We start from the raw sequence: 14560 nt of genomic DNA, 5'->3' as shown, positions 1-14560 counted from the left end.
AGTTCATCGACTAGCTACTTACCGTTTGATTAAAATGACACCAGTAAAATGTTAACCTGTTCAGATTATACTAGGAACTAAAGCTAGTCACTTGGTCACTAGATAGATATTACATATTACATGATAATATTACATACCAACAGAAACAGTCTCAAGTCAGTAACCATAAGATAGGTTAATATATGATTCTGCTTCATATAATCTTATGGAACTTGCTATTACATGTTAACCACAAGCCACAATAGGCAATATGGAACGCTCTCTCACTCGTCTTTGTGGGAGATACCAGAATTCGGACAAAATTGGCTGTACTCCCTGCCAATAAAGCAAAACAAATGATAAAAACAAAAAAACACAGGCTGCCAATAAAATTGTTTAAAGAATAAATTGATATCATAAAAAACCATTTTTATTTACCTTAATCTTAAATGCACTACCCACAAACACTGGTATAAACTTTCGTGCTATAGTTGCTCAACGACTAGCTGCCTATTCAAAACCAATATCCAAAACACAAGAACCTTATAAGCACAAGAGTCAAGCTATTCTATTGACCAAATACAGATTGACTCGGGAAAAAAATACAGAGAAAGTTCCAGGTTACTTTTGAAGAGAATTTGGTATTTATCAACAACCCAAATGAAAAAGGTATCAGCATACCTCAAGGTCAGAGCAGACGATATAGGTTCGTAACAGAGAAATGCTTCCGCAAGTTCATCATCAACATCAGAGACTGCCTCAACTAACTCATGGCACTTTTCAGCAGCCATTGTTTGCATATCAGCTGAAATTTCTTCACCACTTTTGCGCTGCCAGGAAATAGGAAAGTTAAAATCTTTGTTACTACCATTTACAGTGTTATACTTCTAGTCATGTAATGCATTAACTTCTCGCTAACATAATAAACCATTTATAGTTTATACCACTGCTTATGATTGCACAAGATCCACAATACCCTGAAAGTCTTCTTCCAACCCAATTGGCCAATTGGCACTTCCACTGCAGTACTGTGATGTCAAAACTTTTTCCTTGCCTAAAAGAAAGTGTACACAAAATTTTTTTCATGAACACTTAATCCCATACCCCATATTAAATGAAAATGATAGATATACATTACAACGTAACTTTTTTTTGAACAAATTTGGGTTAAGTGTCATGCCTCTTCATATACCCAATACCAATTCCAGAGAAAACCCATGCCGGGAAACCTGTCTCCATTCCTGTGAGCATTTTGCTCACACCAGGATTTGAACCCAAGACCTCTCAATCTCAGGCTCCACCATATACCAATCGATCTATTGATGATTTAAAATGCAAATGTAAAAAATTCTCATTGAGATGATACCCATGTAGAACTTGATACAGGGGCAAGGAGGAAGACAGAAGTGTACATGAAAAACAAATGGATCCCATGCAATGGACTTCGTATATAGTTGAGTTGTAAATGTAAAAGAACCAGCACGTTGGATTCTTTGACATGAATTATAACCTGTTAGCCTACTAATGGACTAATATAGGTAAGAACCAAATGGGTAAAATAAGTTGAAAATCACATAAATTAGCTAGATAAGCCTTCATGAAATACTCGGGACATGATGTTATAAAGATTGCAAATGTAGCTGGACCAAGTATAGAGACAACATTCGAATGGTGGTTTTATCTCCCCAATTGGCTTAGGTGGTGGCTTGTAAAGCCAGAAAGTCTCAAACTCAGCAAGAGATCTGGGTGGGGTGTGAAGATATTGGCTCGGTTCAAATTGGCTTTGTTAAGACTGAGCCACATCTCTAGTCATACACAATTGTCTACCATCATCTCGTATAAACTTTAGCTTTCGGGCTGCTTCAGGTGGGCTAGTATTAAAATAAATTCTTTCAAATAATTTTACAGGCAAACGCCTTCCTTTCACAAGAATAAAAAGTAAACATTAGAACCTTTACCTAAATTTGACACATTCCATGTTTGATCGTTAGGGCATAGTCGTGATCCAAGTTCCTCTATTGGAGTGTAGAAACATTCCATTATCAGTCTCCATACAGATACACCTTGTCATTATCTACAATAGAAGACGTATATGTAAAATACAAAAAAAGTTGTACAATACTACAGTAGGAATATATGAGATGATAAATAAGCTACGTACTGTAATCTCTAACTTCCAGATAATTGCAGTTGTAGCATTCAAAGCATACACAATTTTTGGTACTAAAAAATGATAAGTCAAGCAATGCTGCAAAAACAATAAAAAATAATACAACACAAATTTCTGGTATCGAATCACCAGACCAACTAATGTTATACCAACATCAACGACAGAATACTCAAACTACTAATAAAATACAAAACTTCGTATGGAGCATCAGAACTAACAAGGCAATAAATCTTCAGCCGAAGGGCGATAGCTAATAAAAGAATACAAAATTCTTGAATCAAGGTATCATGACTATCAATACAACCTTTGCAAATTTGGGCCCAAATCCAACAAGTTGCTAAAACTCTATGTATATCAATCCAAAGCATATTCGTCAATTAAATCATACATGATGGCATAAAAGAACCAAAACTCCTAATCTAAGGTTCAATCAAAGTGCTAAAGTCTAAAGCTACTGATAAATGAAGGTGGTTATCTAAATGAGCTTATAAAGAACCATTTTAAACCAACTGCACAAAAAGTTGTCATCCTGGATGGGTTAACTCGCATGAAAGGTCGTTATCTAAGTGACTTGAGAGTGAAACATTTTAAACCAAATGCACAAAAACAATGGTGAAAGTTTATATATCACCACTAATCCTCAACTATCACATGGAGTAAATAGAAGAGATGTAGAGTCACATAAAAAAAGAGAGTGCACTAAACCAAAAAGTCTTTGAACTGTCCTCAGCACTTTCCATGTAAGGCCAAACCTATAGTGTGAACAACTGATCCGTAAGAAACATAAAACTTGTTGGGGTATTGTGTTGTCTACGGCCCAGTTAAGGCTGCTGAGTTCAGTCATTAATAAGGCAGCAGACCTTAATTATTGAGCTAAGCAGGCCTGATCTTTTTAGGAAGCCAGCCCCATTACATAGGCCTGTTCCAGTTTTAGGAAACTTGGGGAGCATGTTTAGCGACCCTAATTGTGTAGCCTATATAATCATCTCTTGTGCATGTATTTTTTAAAGGGATTCATTAAAGAAAAACCAGTTGCCCCCGTGGATTAGTTCACAGTTTAGTGTGAGATACCACGTTAAATCTTGGTGTTCCTTGTCCTTTCCTTTTCTGTTTCCTAACAAGTAGTATCAGAGCCAAGGTTAACGGCGTCCAAGGTTCTGGTTCACACAGATCACACAAAGCCGCCACCCAGATTAGAGATCCGGACAAGACCAGCCACCACAGCAGCCGCCATCAACCAGAACAACCAGATCAATCACCACAGCCACCGATTAGGGCTCGGGCAAAGCTGATTTAAGCAGTAATAGATCTGATTTGGTCAGAATCAGGTCTGATTTAGGCAAATTTAGGTCTAAATTGGGCAATTTAGGGTTTTGGCAAAACTGTTTTGGGCAGTTTCGGGTCTGATTTTGGCAAATTAGGGTTCAGTTGGGCAGATAAGGTCTTGATTTGGCAGTTTGGGGTTTTATGGGGGATCGTGAATTAGCAGAAGAAAGCACTAGGTTCCGGGACAGCAGGGGCTGTTTTGGGAATGTGTTTACAGCAGAAAAACGGACTTTGAGGGTATTCAAGTCTGTTTGTGGCTGTTTTTTGCGGGACTGTTTTGATCAGGTATCTTCAAAGTTCAAACCAAGTTTTGTTCTTTCTTTTGTGCCTTGTATAAGAACGGAAAAGCAAGACAGCTTGTTCTTGAGGCAGGAGTCATTCCAACCAGAAGAACATAAGCTAATGGGAGAGATTCGTCAAGCAGGAGGCTTTGAATCAGGTCACACACTTAGCTGGTGAGCAAAAGGGACGTTAGAAGCAGGTCGGCTTTTTTTCATTAGGTTGGTGGTTGTAAGCAGGTGTTTACAATTGGGAAAGAAAATAACTGGGTAGTGAAGGTCAGATCAAAAGTTTCTTATCAGCACCCTCCTGCTGATGTTGAGTTCTTTGCAGGCCTTGATTGGCTTGTTTGTGATAAGAGGGGACCAGTGTGTTGCATGAAAAACAGGGAGTAAGGATCCATCAAAGCAAGTGGCTTTGGATTCATCTCGTTTGCAAGGTGAAAGAAAAAAGCAGGTGGCCTTGTTTTCTTGGGATACTTCTTTGAACAAGCATGATCAGAAGAGGTGGGACATATTAGGAATCAATGTCCGGTAAATAACAAAGAACTGAACACTACATAAGACTACAGCTCAGACGAGGCGCTGACTGCAGAGTAGAGAGTAGTGTGGATTCCTGGGTCATGGGTTTCGGTGCTTTATTTCACGCTACCCACAACAGTGAAGCAATACCGAATCTGAAAGTTGGATTTTGGAAAGGCAAGAGTGGCGAACGATGAAGTTCTTGATATGACGAGCAGGGTGACAGGTTTGAAGACTCCAGTCAGTTCATGGACTTTGAAGGATGTCCGGGTTATTCCAAGTCGAAAAAAGCAATCGGTTTTCTCGGGCAGTTGGATGAGCAGGGGCATGAGGTCAAGTTCGGGAACGGGCAATGCAAGGTTCTCAAAGGAATCTAGTCGTGGCACGAATTAAGCAGGGTTCGATTTATATGGTCAGTTTATCATCTAAGGGAGTGATCATCTCAGTTCAAAAGAAAAACAAAATCCGGTTCACAGAATCTCGTGGGCAGAAGAAGGTTTGCTTTGCAAATGGCAAACCCAGAAATACAGGTCAGATTCAGGTTGAACGTGCTAGGAAAGGTTCAGAGACAGACAGGGAATTTTTGTGACAGTGAGAGTATGGGTGTTATGCTTCAGTAAGAGCTTCCAGATAGTGGGTTAAATGAACCAGTAATCTAGTTGTTAAAGTCTCTCCAATTTATTATCTGCTTTAAAGGAGAGTGTTTGTTCTCATGATTTCTCAGGAATTGGCAGCTCGTTTCAGTGAGAGCCGGTAGAGACAAAGAATGAGTCGAGGGCAAAGATAGCTGTGACTAATGGGTTGAAGCTCAGTGGGAGCTTTAACGGGCCTTCAAGTTATCTGATGAGAAGGCCGGGAGTAACTAGGGAGCATTGAAGAACAAGAGGGGTTTTTACTACAGATGTACAGAAGAGATCAAAGATGGTGCAGTTTGAGGTCCGAAGACACCAAATGGGAGATTGTTGGGATATTGTGTTGTCTACGGCCCAGTTAAGGCTGCTGAGTTCAGACATTAATTAGGCAGCAGACCTTAATTATTGAGCTAAGCAGGCCTGATCTTTTTAGGTAGCCAGCCCCATTACATAGGCCCGTTCCAGTTTTAGGAAACTTAGGGAGCAAGTTTAGCAACCCTAGTTGTGTAGCCTATATAATCATCTCTTGTACATGTATTTTTTGGAGGGATTCAATAACTTTTAAAAGGGAAGGCTATTGGGTCAATTCAGCAGCTCCGACTAGTACAAAAGGAAACAAGGTTAGCAAAATGCCATAATGCAAACCTTGCTAAGTATACCAACAAGGTTCATTTATTCCATAGCCAATTTGTCAGCATCAAAAACATCTTGGCAAAGAACATGATCAAAAAGTAGTTGATGCCTTGATGACCTTTAACAAAGTCAACAAGTATACCTAAACTAAGTCCGTTGTTTCTATCAATGGGGTCAACGAGAAAACAAATAGAAGCAACAGGGAAACAACCATTCTTTGTCTGTGAACTGAGCAAACATATCTTTACCAAAATTGGTGTCAAAGCACCTTTCCATGTGTACAAAGTTGGCTTTAGTTTATCTGTCTTTAATAGAAGAATGAATATAAAAATAAAAATTTTAAGCAGATAAAGGATAGAAACTAAACTTTGACCTACGTGTTTGTGTCATGCATGTTGAATAAGTTCAACTGCACCCATGGAGAAAAGAATCTGAGCTCCCAATTCATCATACTTGTGGCTAGTTCTCAAAAGAAAGCAAGTTTGCCTCAAGAGCACACAGCCACTGAAATGGATTTATTGAGTGCATGCTATCTGAAGACAAAATTACATTTATTATGCTGACATAAAAGCAACAGACACTACCAACTAAACATATGAATCAACAAATATATCAAAAACAGCAAATTGTAGGGGAAAAAGATGGTGAGCACAAATCTGGTATGAAATGTTGCCGAGACTCATGAGACAAGACCTACAAAAGCTTCTACTTTGAAGTTGGCTTAAAAAAAACTTCGCGTGACCAATCCAAATCAATGCATCTAGAACAAACAGGACCATTATCTTTTCCAGATTCATTGCCTTCTTGAGTTGCATCTTTGATGGCCTACACATCAACGGAATAGGTGAACAATGAACTTAGATGCAATCATTATATAAAGTACCAATGCTATTACATGATGCTAGAGCTGATGACATCAATTCGAAACATAAAAATGTAACACCTAATTGAAGCCAGTATCTTAATGTATGCAAGACTGTATATAAATGTGAAACACGACTAATTAACAGAAACCACAATAATAAACAACATCCCAGATTCCCAGAGCGTAAACACAAATAGTAGGGTTTACCAGATATAATATTGATTGAGTTTCTTTTCTGATAGAAGATACGTTTGCATGTGCGATACTGCCATCATTATGAAGAGACTGCTGACAGACTTTATCCCCCATACGCCAACCTGTCCATACTTTCCCGTGCATGCACTCTTACAGGTACCTCGCATTCAGAAGGTTTGGTAACTAGTAATTAACTCAACAAAAAAAAGGTATGGAGGTGTCTGACATAATAACAAATAGTCCATTTCTAGTATATCTATTAAGACCAATTGTTCATATTTATATAGCAAAGCAAGTACTTCCTTCATTAAACTTTTTTTATTTTGATTCGGTCTGCTTATAATGCTAAATCCATATGATATCAAACAGACTTTATGTACTGAAGCTCATCACATGTTCAAGTGTAAGGAACTTGCCTCGTTACACATTTAAAGCAGTCTTGTTTTAAAGGTAGTTCAAGTTGCACACCACTAGTGAAACTGTAGGAAGAGAATCAACTGACTACATAGATACTTCTAATAGGGCATTTCAAAAGCAATTAAAAACATTAGTGACATATGCAACCCCAATAATAAAAAAAACCAAAATCACACAAGGTAGGAGAAGTCAGATGCAAATGCAATCCCCCACTACAAGAACGACCTACATGCAGCCAATCAACCCTCCAGTGCAAGCCTCAAAGTACAAGAAAAGTAGAAGTAGATGTTTAGGTGCTCTAGTATGAGAATACAAAAGCAATTGAACAACTCAAGAACATATGACTCAAGAACATATGTAGCCCCGTTTAAAAAAACGCCAAAACCATATAAAGTAGGAGTCAATAGCTAAAGCAATATCCACTACAAGAACCTACAAAGACATGATGAACAATCAAGTACAAGCCTCAAAGTACAAGAGAATCTGAAATGAAAGTTCATGTGTTCTAGTAGAGGGGAATACAAAAGCAATTGAAACTGTTAAAGGCACATGCTACCACATCATTAAAAAAAGGAAAAAAAACATTAAGTAGGGGAAGTCAAAAGCTAAAACAATTCTCACTACAAGAACTTCCATACAAATGATCAACCCTCAATTACAAGCCTCAAAGTAAAAGATAAGTTGAAACAAGTGTACAGGTGTTCTAGTAGTGGATGGAAAATACAAAAACAATTGAAAACTTAATAAACATTTGCAAACCTGATACCCATTAGCATATTAAAAAAAGCACATAAATTAAGGAGAATTCAAAAGCAGGTGCAAACACCTCTACAACACAATCTAGATACACATGATAAACCCTCAAAGTACAAGAGAAGTTGAAACGAGTGTTAAGTGCTTTAGTAGTTAGGGAAGACACAAGCGTTTCAAAAATTTCAAGAATATTTTTTACCTTGTTATTTAATATACAAAAATCACTAAAAGTGGGGAAACTTAAATTCTAAAGCAATTCCCACTACAACAAAAACTACATACACACGATGAACTTTCAAGTACAAAGCCTCAAAGTACAAGAGAAGTTTTATAGAGTGTTTAAGTGACATAGTAGTTGAGGATTACAAAAGCGATTGAAAATTTTAAAATTAAATGTAACCCCAAATGTCATAATAGACGTAAATAAGGCCTCTCGATAGCAAATATCATTGGTGAATACCAAAACCACATCAACAATAAAAAACTGACTAGGAGTACAAGAAAAGGTGAAAAATGTATGTAAGTGTTCTTGTAGTCATGGTTTCTTGAGTTTAAGGTAGCAAGTTTTCAAATATAATAAGACGTGTCAAAATAACTTTGATTATTATATTAGATTTACAGTAGTACTTGGTAGATATGAGGCCAGTAATAATCATACCAAAAAATATCCAAACAAACATTTTAGAGGGAACCAGTCATGTTAAGTGGATGATTCCACCAAGATTATTATCAATCATGTTAACAAGATTTCAAAAATTATCTTCAATAACTAATAATATCTTAATAAAGTCGTGTTGAATGATTAAATAATCATTCAAATCTTGTAAAAATAACAAATAGATATATATTGTGAGCGTACCTGATGATTGTCGACTGCATCATGAAGATATCTTGACAGTCGCTTTGTCCAAGTTTAACACACTAGTGCCAACACACTTCTCATCGCATAGTTTAGTCATGCATGTGATAGAAACCTCAAGATTGAAAAAATATATATATCATAAGTAACTCTTTGAGATGTAAAAGGGAAATCCAAATGAGAAGTATGCTAGTTACGGTATGTAAAGAAATATTATAATAATAACAGAGTTATTCAGTGTCATCTTTAGCGAAAAATCAAGAGACCCAGAGGCATTTAAAGATGCATCAAGCAACCTATTGGCCAATTTAAAAACTGTTACAACACAATATTATACACACATGTATAGAATTAATCCAGAGAGAAAGGGAAGAATGATGCACGGAAAACAGTATTTCAGATCGATTTTCCATCAGGGATATTCTTCCTGAAGCTGAATCTGATCAACAGTTCGTATACATAAGTTGTTAATTTAGACAACAATTACAATATTACTCATAGATAAAGCTAACATATGTCAGTAATACCAAAAGTGAGCAGTGTACCTTGCTCCTGCCAATGGCTCTGTTTGCATAATCTCCTGGACTACTTTGAAGTGGAAGAATATTATTATCACTGTAGAATCCAGTTTCACCTTGACCAAACAGTTGAGCAATAATTGGCTGGATTATGTCTCATTGCCTATGTGCAATTCAAGTGCAAAAAGCTTCAACCACCAAGCCCTCAGAACCATAGAGAAAATAGATTAATCTAGTCAAAGTATTAAACAAAAACAGGAAAAAAAAAAAAGTCTAAATTGAATTTCAACGTCATCTGAAAAAAGAGAATCAAGGTAAGGACAAAAACACTAACTTGCATTATAAGCACACCCGGATCATCAGAGCTGTTTTCTTTAAGCCATCCTTATCTCAGCACTAGAAAAGCAGCAGAATCTTCAACCAGAAGACCAGCAGAGTTGGATTTTAGTAGTTAAGGTAAAAATCCAACCATGCAAGAACTATCACATGCAAAAAAACAAGGTCACTTTTCGATCTTGACCCATTACCCAACCTCTCAAACCCGCCAACTTTACCACATATGAAGGTATCAAAAAACTATATAGCAAAACATTCTCCCTATAAAGCTATGACTTGAGTTGTAACATGAATCGTAATAGTATCATCCAGTGATTTAGATAGGCCAAAATCTACCCCTTCTGCTGCTAAGTGTTCATCTAATAGATTCTACATTTGGTTTGACATCTCATTATATGACCGGAGGCTAAAAAACATTAGTGGTAAATTCAAGTGCCAATTATTGGATAGTTAGTATTCTACAGTTCTTGTTAGTATAAGGATATTACAAACTTAAATGCAATTTACATTAGCCAAATAAACAAATGGTCACGCTCTAGAAGAAAGTTTATTACCGTGTTTTGCTGAAAGAGCATTGCTAGAACTGCCTTAAACTGCATGTGCCACGACTGTTGAGGTCACAAGCATCACGTCACCAATTTTTCATACAGCTTCAATGAGTACAAGAGGCCTGCACATTTGCTATAAAGGCCAATATTATAATGGAAGGAACAGAAACATGAAAAGAACTAAAAAATGTAATAAAAAAAATCAGCAGATTATATGAGTGGAAAATACTTTTCAAGCAGTACCCGTGTTCCCCATCATCCATTTTCTGGACCATCATTACAAAAAGACTGCCAACAAACAAACTCTATCCCCCATATGAAACTGATAGCAAAGAGGCTTTGCATCCAAGTGATCCAACAACTGCCAACCTGTCAATACTTTCACGTGCATGCACTAAGGGACCTCGCATTAAAAGGGATCAGTAACCAGTTACTTACAAGACAAAATAAAAAGATCTGATGGTGTCTGACATAATATCAAATAGTCCATTTGTAGTATATTTATTAAGACCAATTGTTCATACTTTATAGCAAAACAGGCACTTCCTTATATATTTATTTTTTTATTTTAATTCGGTCTAGTTTTAAAGCTAAATCCATATGATACTAAACAGTCCAATTCGAGTCTATTTATTGAAGCTGATCACATGTTCAAGTGTATTCCCTCATTACAGATTTGAATTACTCTTGTTTTAAAGCTAGTTCTATATTATATCAATTGTACATCTCTAGTCAAACTGTAGCAAGACAATACATATAAGCAATTGCAAACTTTAGTAAGATATGCAACTCCAATAATAAAATAGTTAAAATTACACAAGATAGGAGATCTCAGATGCACATGCAATCCTCACTACAAGAACAACATACAGACAATAAACCCTCAAGTGCAAGCCTCAAAGTACAAGAAAAGTTGAAGCAAATGTTTAGGTGCTCTAGTATGCGAATACAAGAGTAATTGAACAACTCAAAAACATATGTAACCCCATTTATGAAAAAAAAAATCGAAAACCACAAAGTAAGAGAAGTCAATAGCTAAAGCAATCTCCACTATAAGAACCTACAAACACACGATCAACGGTCAAGTACAAGCCTCAAAGTACAAGAGAAGTTGAAACAACTGTTCGGGTGTTCTGGTAGTGGGAAATACAAAAGCAATTGTACATTATAAAAGCATACACAACCCCATTATTAAAAAACATAAAAAAAAAAAAACAGATTAAGTAAGGGAAGTCAAAAAATTTTTTAAAAAAATCCAGTACAAGAACTTACATACAAATGATCAACCCTCAAATACAAGCCTCAGAGTACAAGAGAAGTTGAAACAAGTGTACAAGGGTTCTAGTAGTGGAATGAAAAGATAGAAGCAATTAAAAACTTTATAGTCATACGTAACATCAACCCCCATTAGCAAAACATCAAAACCACATAAAGTAAGGAGAATTCAAAAGCAGTTGCAAACCCCGCTACAAAAACAATCTAGATACACATGATCAACCCTCAAGTACAAGCCTCAAAGTACAAAAGAATTTGAAACAAGAAAACAAGTGTTCTTGTAGTGGATGGAAAATACAAAAGCAATTGAAAACTCTATAAACATATGTAATCACGATCCCCATTAGCAAAAAATCAAAAGCACAAAAAGTAAGCTGAATTCAAAAGCAGATGCAATCCCCTCTACAACAACTTAGAGACACACGATCAACCCTTAAGTACAAGCCTCAAAGTAAAAGAGAATTTGAAACGAGTGTTTTAAGTGTTGTAGTAGTTAGGGAAGACACAAGCGTTTCGAATTTTTCAAAAACATATGTAACATTATTATTGTATATATCAAAATCACTAAAAGTGGGGAAACTCAAAAGCTGAAGCAATCCCTGCTACAACAACAACCTAGATGCACAAGATGAACCCTCGAGTACAAGCCTCAAAGTACAAGAGAAGTTGAAACGAGTGTCTAAGTGTTCTAGTAGTTGAGAATTGCAAAAGCGATTGAAAAACTTTAAAACAAAATGCAACCCCAAATGTCATAATATAGATGAAAATATCATCAAAACCAAAACAACAAAATGAGAGTACAAGAGAAGGAGAAACTGGTGTGTAAGCGTTCTTGTAGTCAAGGATTATGGGTTCTTGAGTTTAACGCGACACGTTTTCGAATGAAATAAGACTTGTCAAAATAACTTTTATTATTTTATATCAAATATATATAGTAATACTTGATAAATAAAATACGGACCAAGGATTATTATCAATCATATTTAACCTATTATTAAGACAGTAACAATCCCTACTGAAAAAAATCCAAACAAACATATTTAAAGGGGCAGCAGTCATGTTAAGTGGATGATTCTACCAAGATCATTATCAGTCATGTTAAACCTATTTGGAATAATCAACAAGATTTCAAAAAATTATCTGAATAAAGTCGTGTAAAGTAAAGAAATAATCATTCAGATGTTGTGGAAATAACAAATAGATATAGTGATCGTACCTGATGATTGTCGACAGAATCATGATGATATCTTTGATCTTGAACCGAAATAATCATCGTATAATTATATATTAATAGAGAAAGAAAATATGGAAAAAATTACTTGGAAACTGAATTAGGGTTTTGGGGCTAAAAATTGAGATTGAGATGAAATACTTAAAAAGAAGAGGTGGATTTTATTTATTGATCGTTGGAGTACGCGGGATGCTATGGCGGTGGCGGGGTATATTGCGTTCGAAATAAGCACACGCGTTTCAATTTACTGGATATTTTTTTAATTTTTTTGTTTATACAGTAATAATACTTATTGGGTAACAAAGATTTACTACGACTACTATTAATTAACATGATACCAATGTTTTAATCTATTATTTATTAATATTAAATTAAATAAAACATACATCATTATATTTTTTTTTAAAATGCTTATTTGATATAATACTTTTTTATATTAATTATTTTTGTTTTTATTTAAGTGATTTGGTTCTTGATTTTTTATTATACTCTAAGAAAGAACTAAGATTCAAATTTTAGTGAATTTTTCTAATGTCAAAAATATTATCAATGGTTTTATGAATCACCAAGCTCATTGACATCATCGCAAATTAAATCATAGATTTAAGTTTATTTTGTTTTAAATGTAAAAGCTATTAACTTTAGAGACTAACAATATAAATTGAGATAACTTTAGAGTAGGATTAGATATGTAGTTAAATATATAGGCTAACAAAATTGAAAATTATGTCAACTCAACAACTCTATGTTAAAATTAAATACTTCATAAAAGTGGTTTATATCTTGCTAGTCTCAATAACCAATATTTATATAAAGAAAGGGTTATTTAAAAACCTTTAGAAAAACGATAATTATTATATATGGACCATACATTTTCTTAATAAAATTATAAAAATTCATTCAAAATGTTTTATCTCACAAACCGTACATCGTTAGACAAGAAAAAAAAAATATGAGTAGTCTTAAAATTTCGTCTTCTTTCATTACAAATGCAACTCGATATACTTTTGATGTCTTTTTAATTTTGTTTTTTTTTTCTTGTACTTGTGTGCTTACACATATGTAAGATTTTTGTTTTCACACGTAAATTACTAAATAGACATACGTATACAACAATGACGGTTAAGGGCGAAGCCCATCAATCCATGGCGGGGCAATGGTGGCCAAGAGCGGAGCCTGTCAGTCTATGGCAAAGTCATAGCGACTAAGAGCGGAGCTCGTCAGGTAGATTACCCATCACCGATGACACATATGATTTATCACCCCTATGACCCATCACCCTATGATCTATCACTCCCACCAGCTATCCTTTATGAAATGCCTTAAGAGCGAATCCCGCTTCGAATCACAATTTTCGTTTAACTTACACATGTGCAAATGAACTAATTTATATAGATATCTTACACAACTCTAATGAAAGAAGACGAAATCCTTTAACCTATATTTTAGGTATTGTAAGATAAAAGTATTTTAAGAATTAGGTGGAATTTTATTATTTTTGTGAAAAAATAAAATGCGTGGTTCAGATTGGATCTAACGTGTTTTTTTTTAAGAGTTCTTATAATAACTTACCTATATCTATATAATAACTAAAGAGTACTATGTCTATTTATAACTTACCATCTTATTGTTATAGAAAACTTAAAATCAAAAGTGGATTTTTTTTTTTAAAAAGAGATTTTTTTATAATTGAAATTAAGTATATGAACAAAAATGTCGTTAGCCTAAATTTAACGCTTAAAGAAAGCATATAGCATAGAAAACCTACAACCATATTACATATACCAAAATGCGCAAGTTTTTTTGAGCTTATATAAAAATATCCATAAAATCAGAACACCGCAAGGAGGTGTTGCATTCTGGCCAAATTCGCTGGTAGGTGTTGCATTTTTGGACGAATAGCAAGAAAGTGCTGCCTAGAACTAATCATACACTTGTTTTTGTTGCACAAACTAATCATACGTTTGCTTAGAACATAGGAGTACATCATATAAATTGTTCAACAATGCTAATTACCTGTCAG

The 14560-nt window shown here is 35.2% G+C and overlaps 2 long non-coding RNA genes across 8 annotated transcripts; both read right to left on the bottom strand.

Moving 5' to 3' along the window:
* Positions 1–73: 73 nt before the first annotated feature.
* LOC122609749 lies at positions 74–7353 on the bottom strand. Of its 7 annotated transcripts, none has more exons than XR_006325384.1 (8): positions 6613–7353; positions 5918–6365; positions 2141–2227; positions 1938–2053; positions 924–1033; positions 661–809; positions 418–489; positions 74–315 (listed from the first exon to the last, which is right to left on the bottom strand). It is a non-coding gene; the product is annotated as an uncharacterized LOC122609749 (long non-coding RNA). The 7 variants fall into 7 exon arrangements; XR_006325382.1 differs by lacking the exon at positions 2141–2227 and having other exon boundaries at positions 5918–6073; positions 6193–6365; positions 6613–7351; XR_006325385.1 differs by lacking the exon at positions 2141–2227 and having other exon boundaries at positions 5918–6073; positions 6238–6365; positions 6613–7350.
* A 1142-nt stretch (positions 7354–8495) lies between these two features.
* Positions 8496–10686, bottom strand: LOC122580433. Its single transcript, XR_006320792.1, has 4 exons — positions 10261–10686; positions 10038–10164; positions 9175–9626; positions 8496–9068 (listed from the first exon to the last, which is right to left on the bottom strand). It is a non-coding gene; the product is annotated as an uncharacterized LOC122580433 (long non-coding RNA).
* Between the last annotated feature and the right edge of the window lie 3874 nt (positions 10687–14560).

Source organism: Erigeron canadensis, chromosome 8 (genome assembly GCF_010389155.1).
Source record: "Erigeron canadensis isolate Cc75 chromosome 8, C_canadensis_v1, whole genome shotgun sequence".
Classification (NCBI taxonomy): domain Eukaryota; kingdom Viridiplantae; phylum Streptophyta; class Magnoliopsida; order Asterales; family Asteraceae; genus Erigeron; species Erigeron canadensis.
The sequence above is the reverse complement of the archived record's forward strand: the minus strand, read 5'-3'. Positions and strand labels throughout refer to the sequence as shown.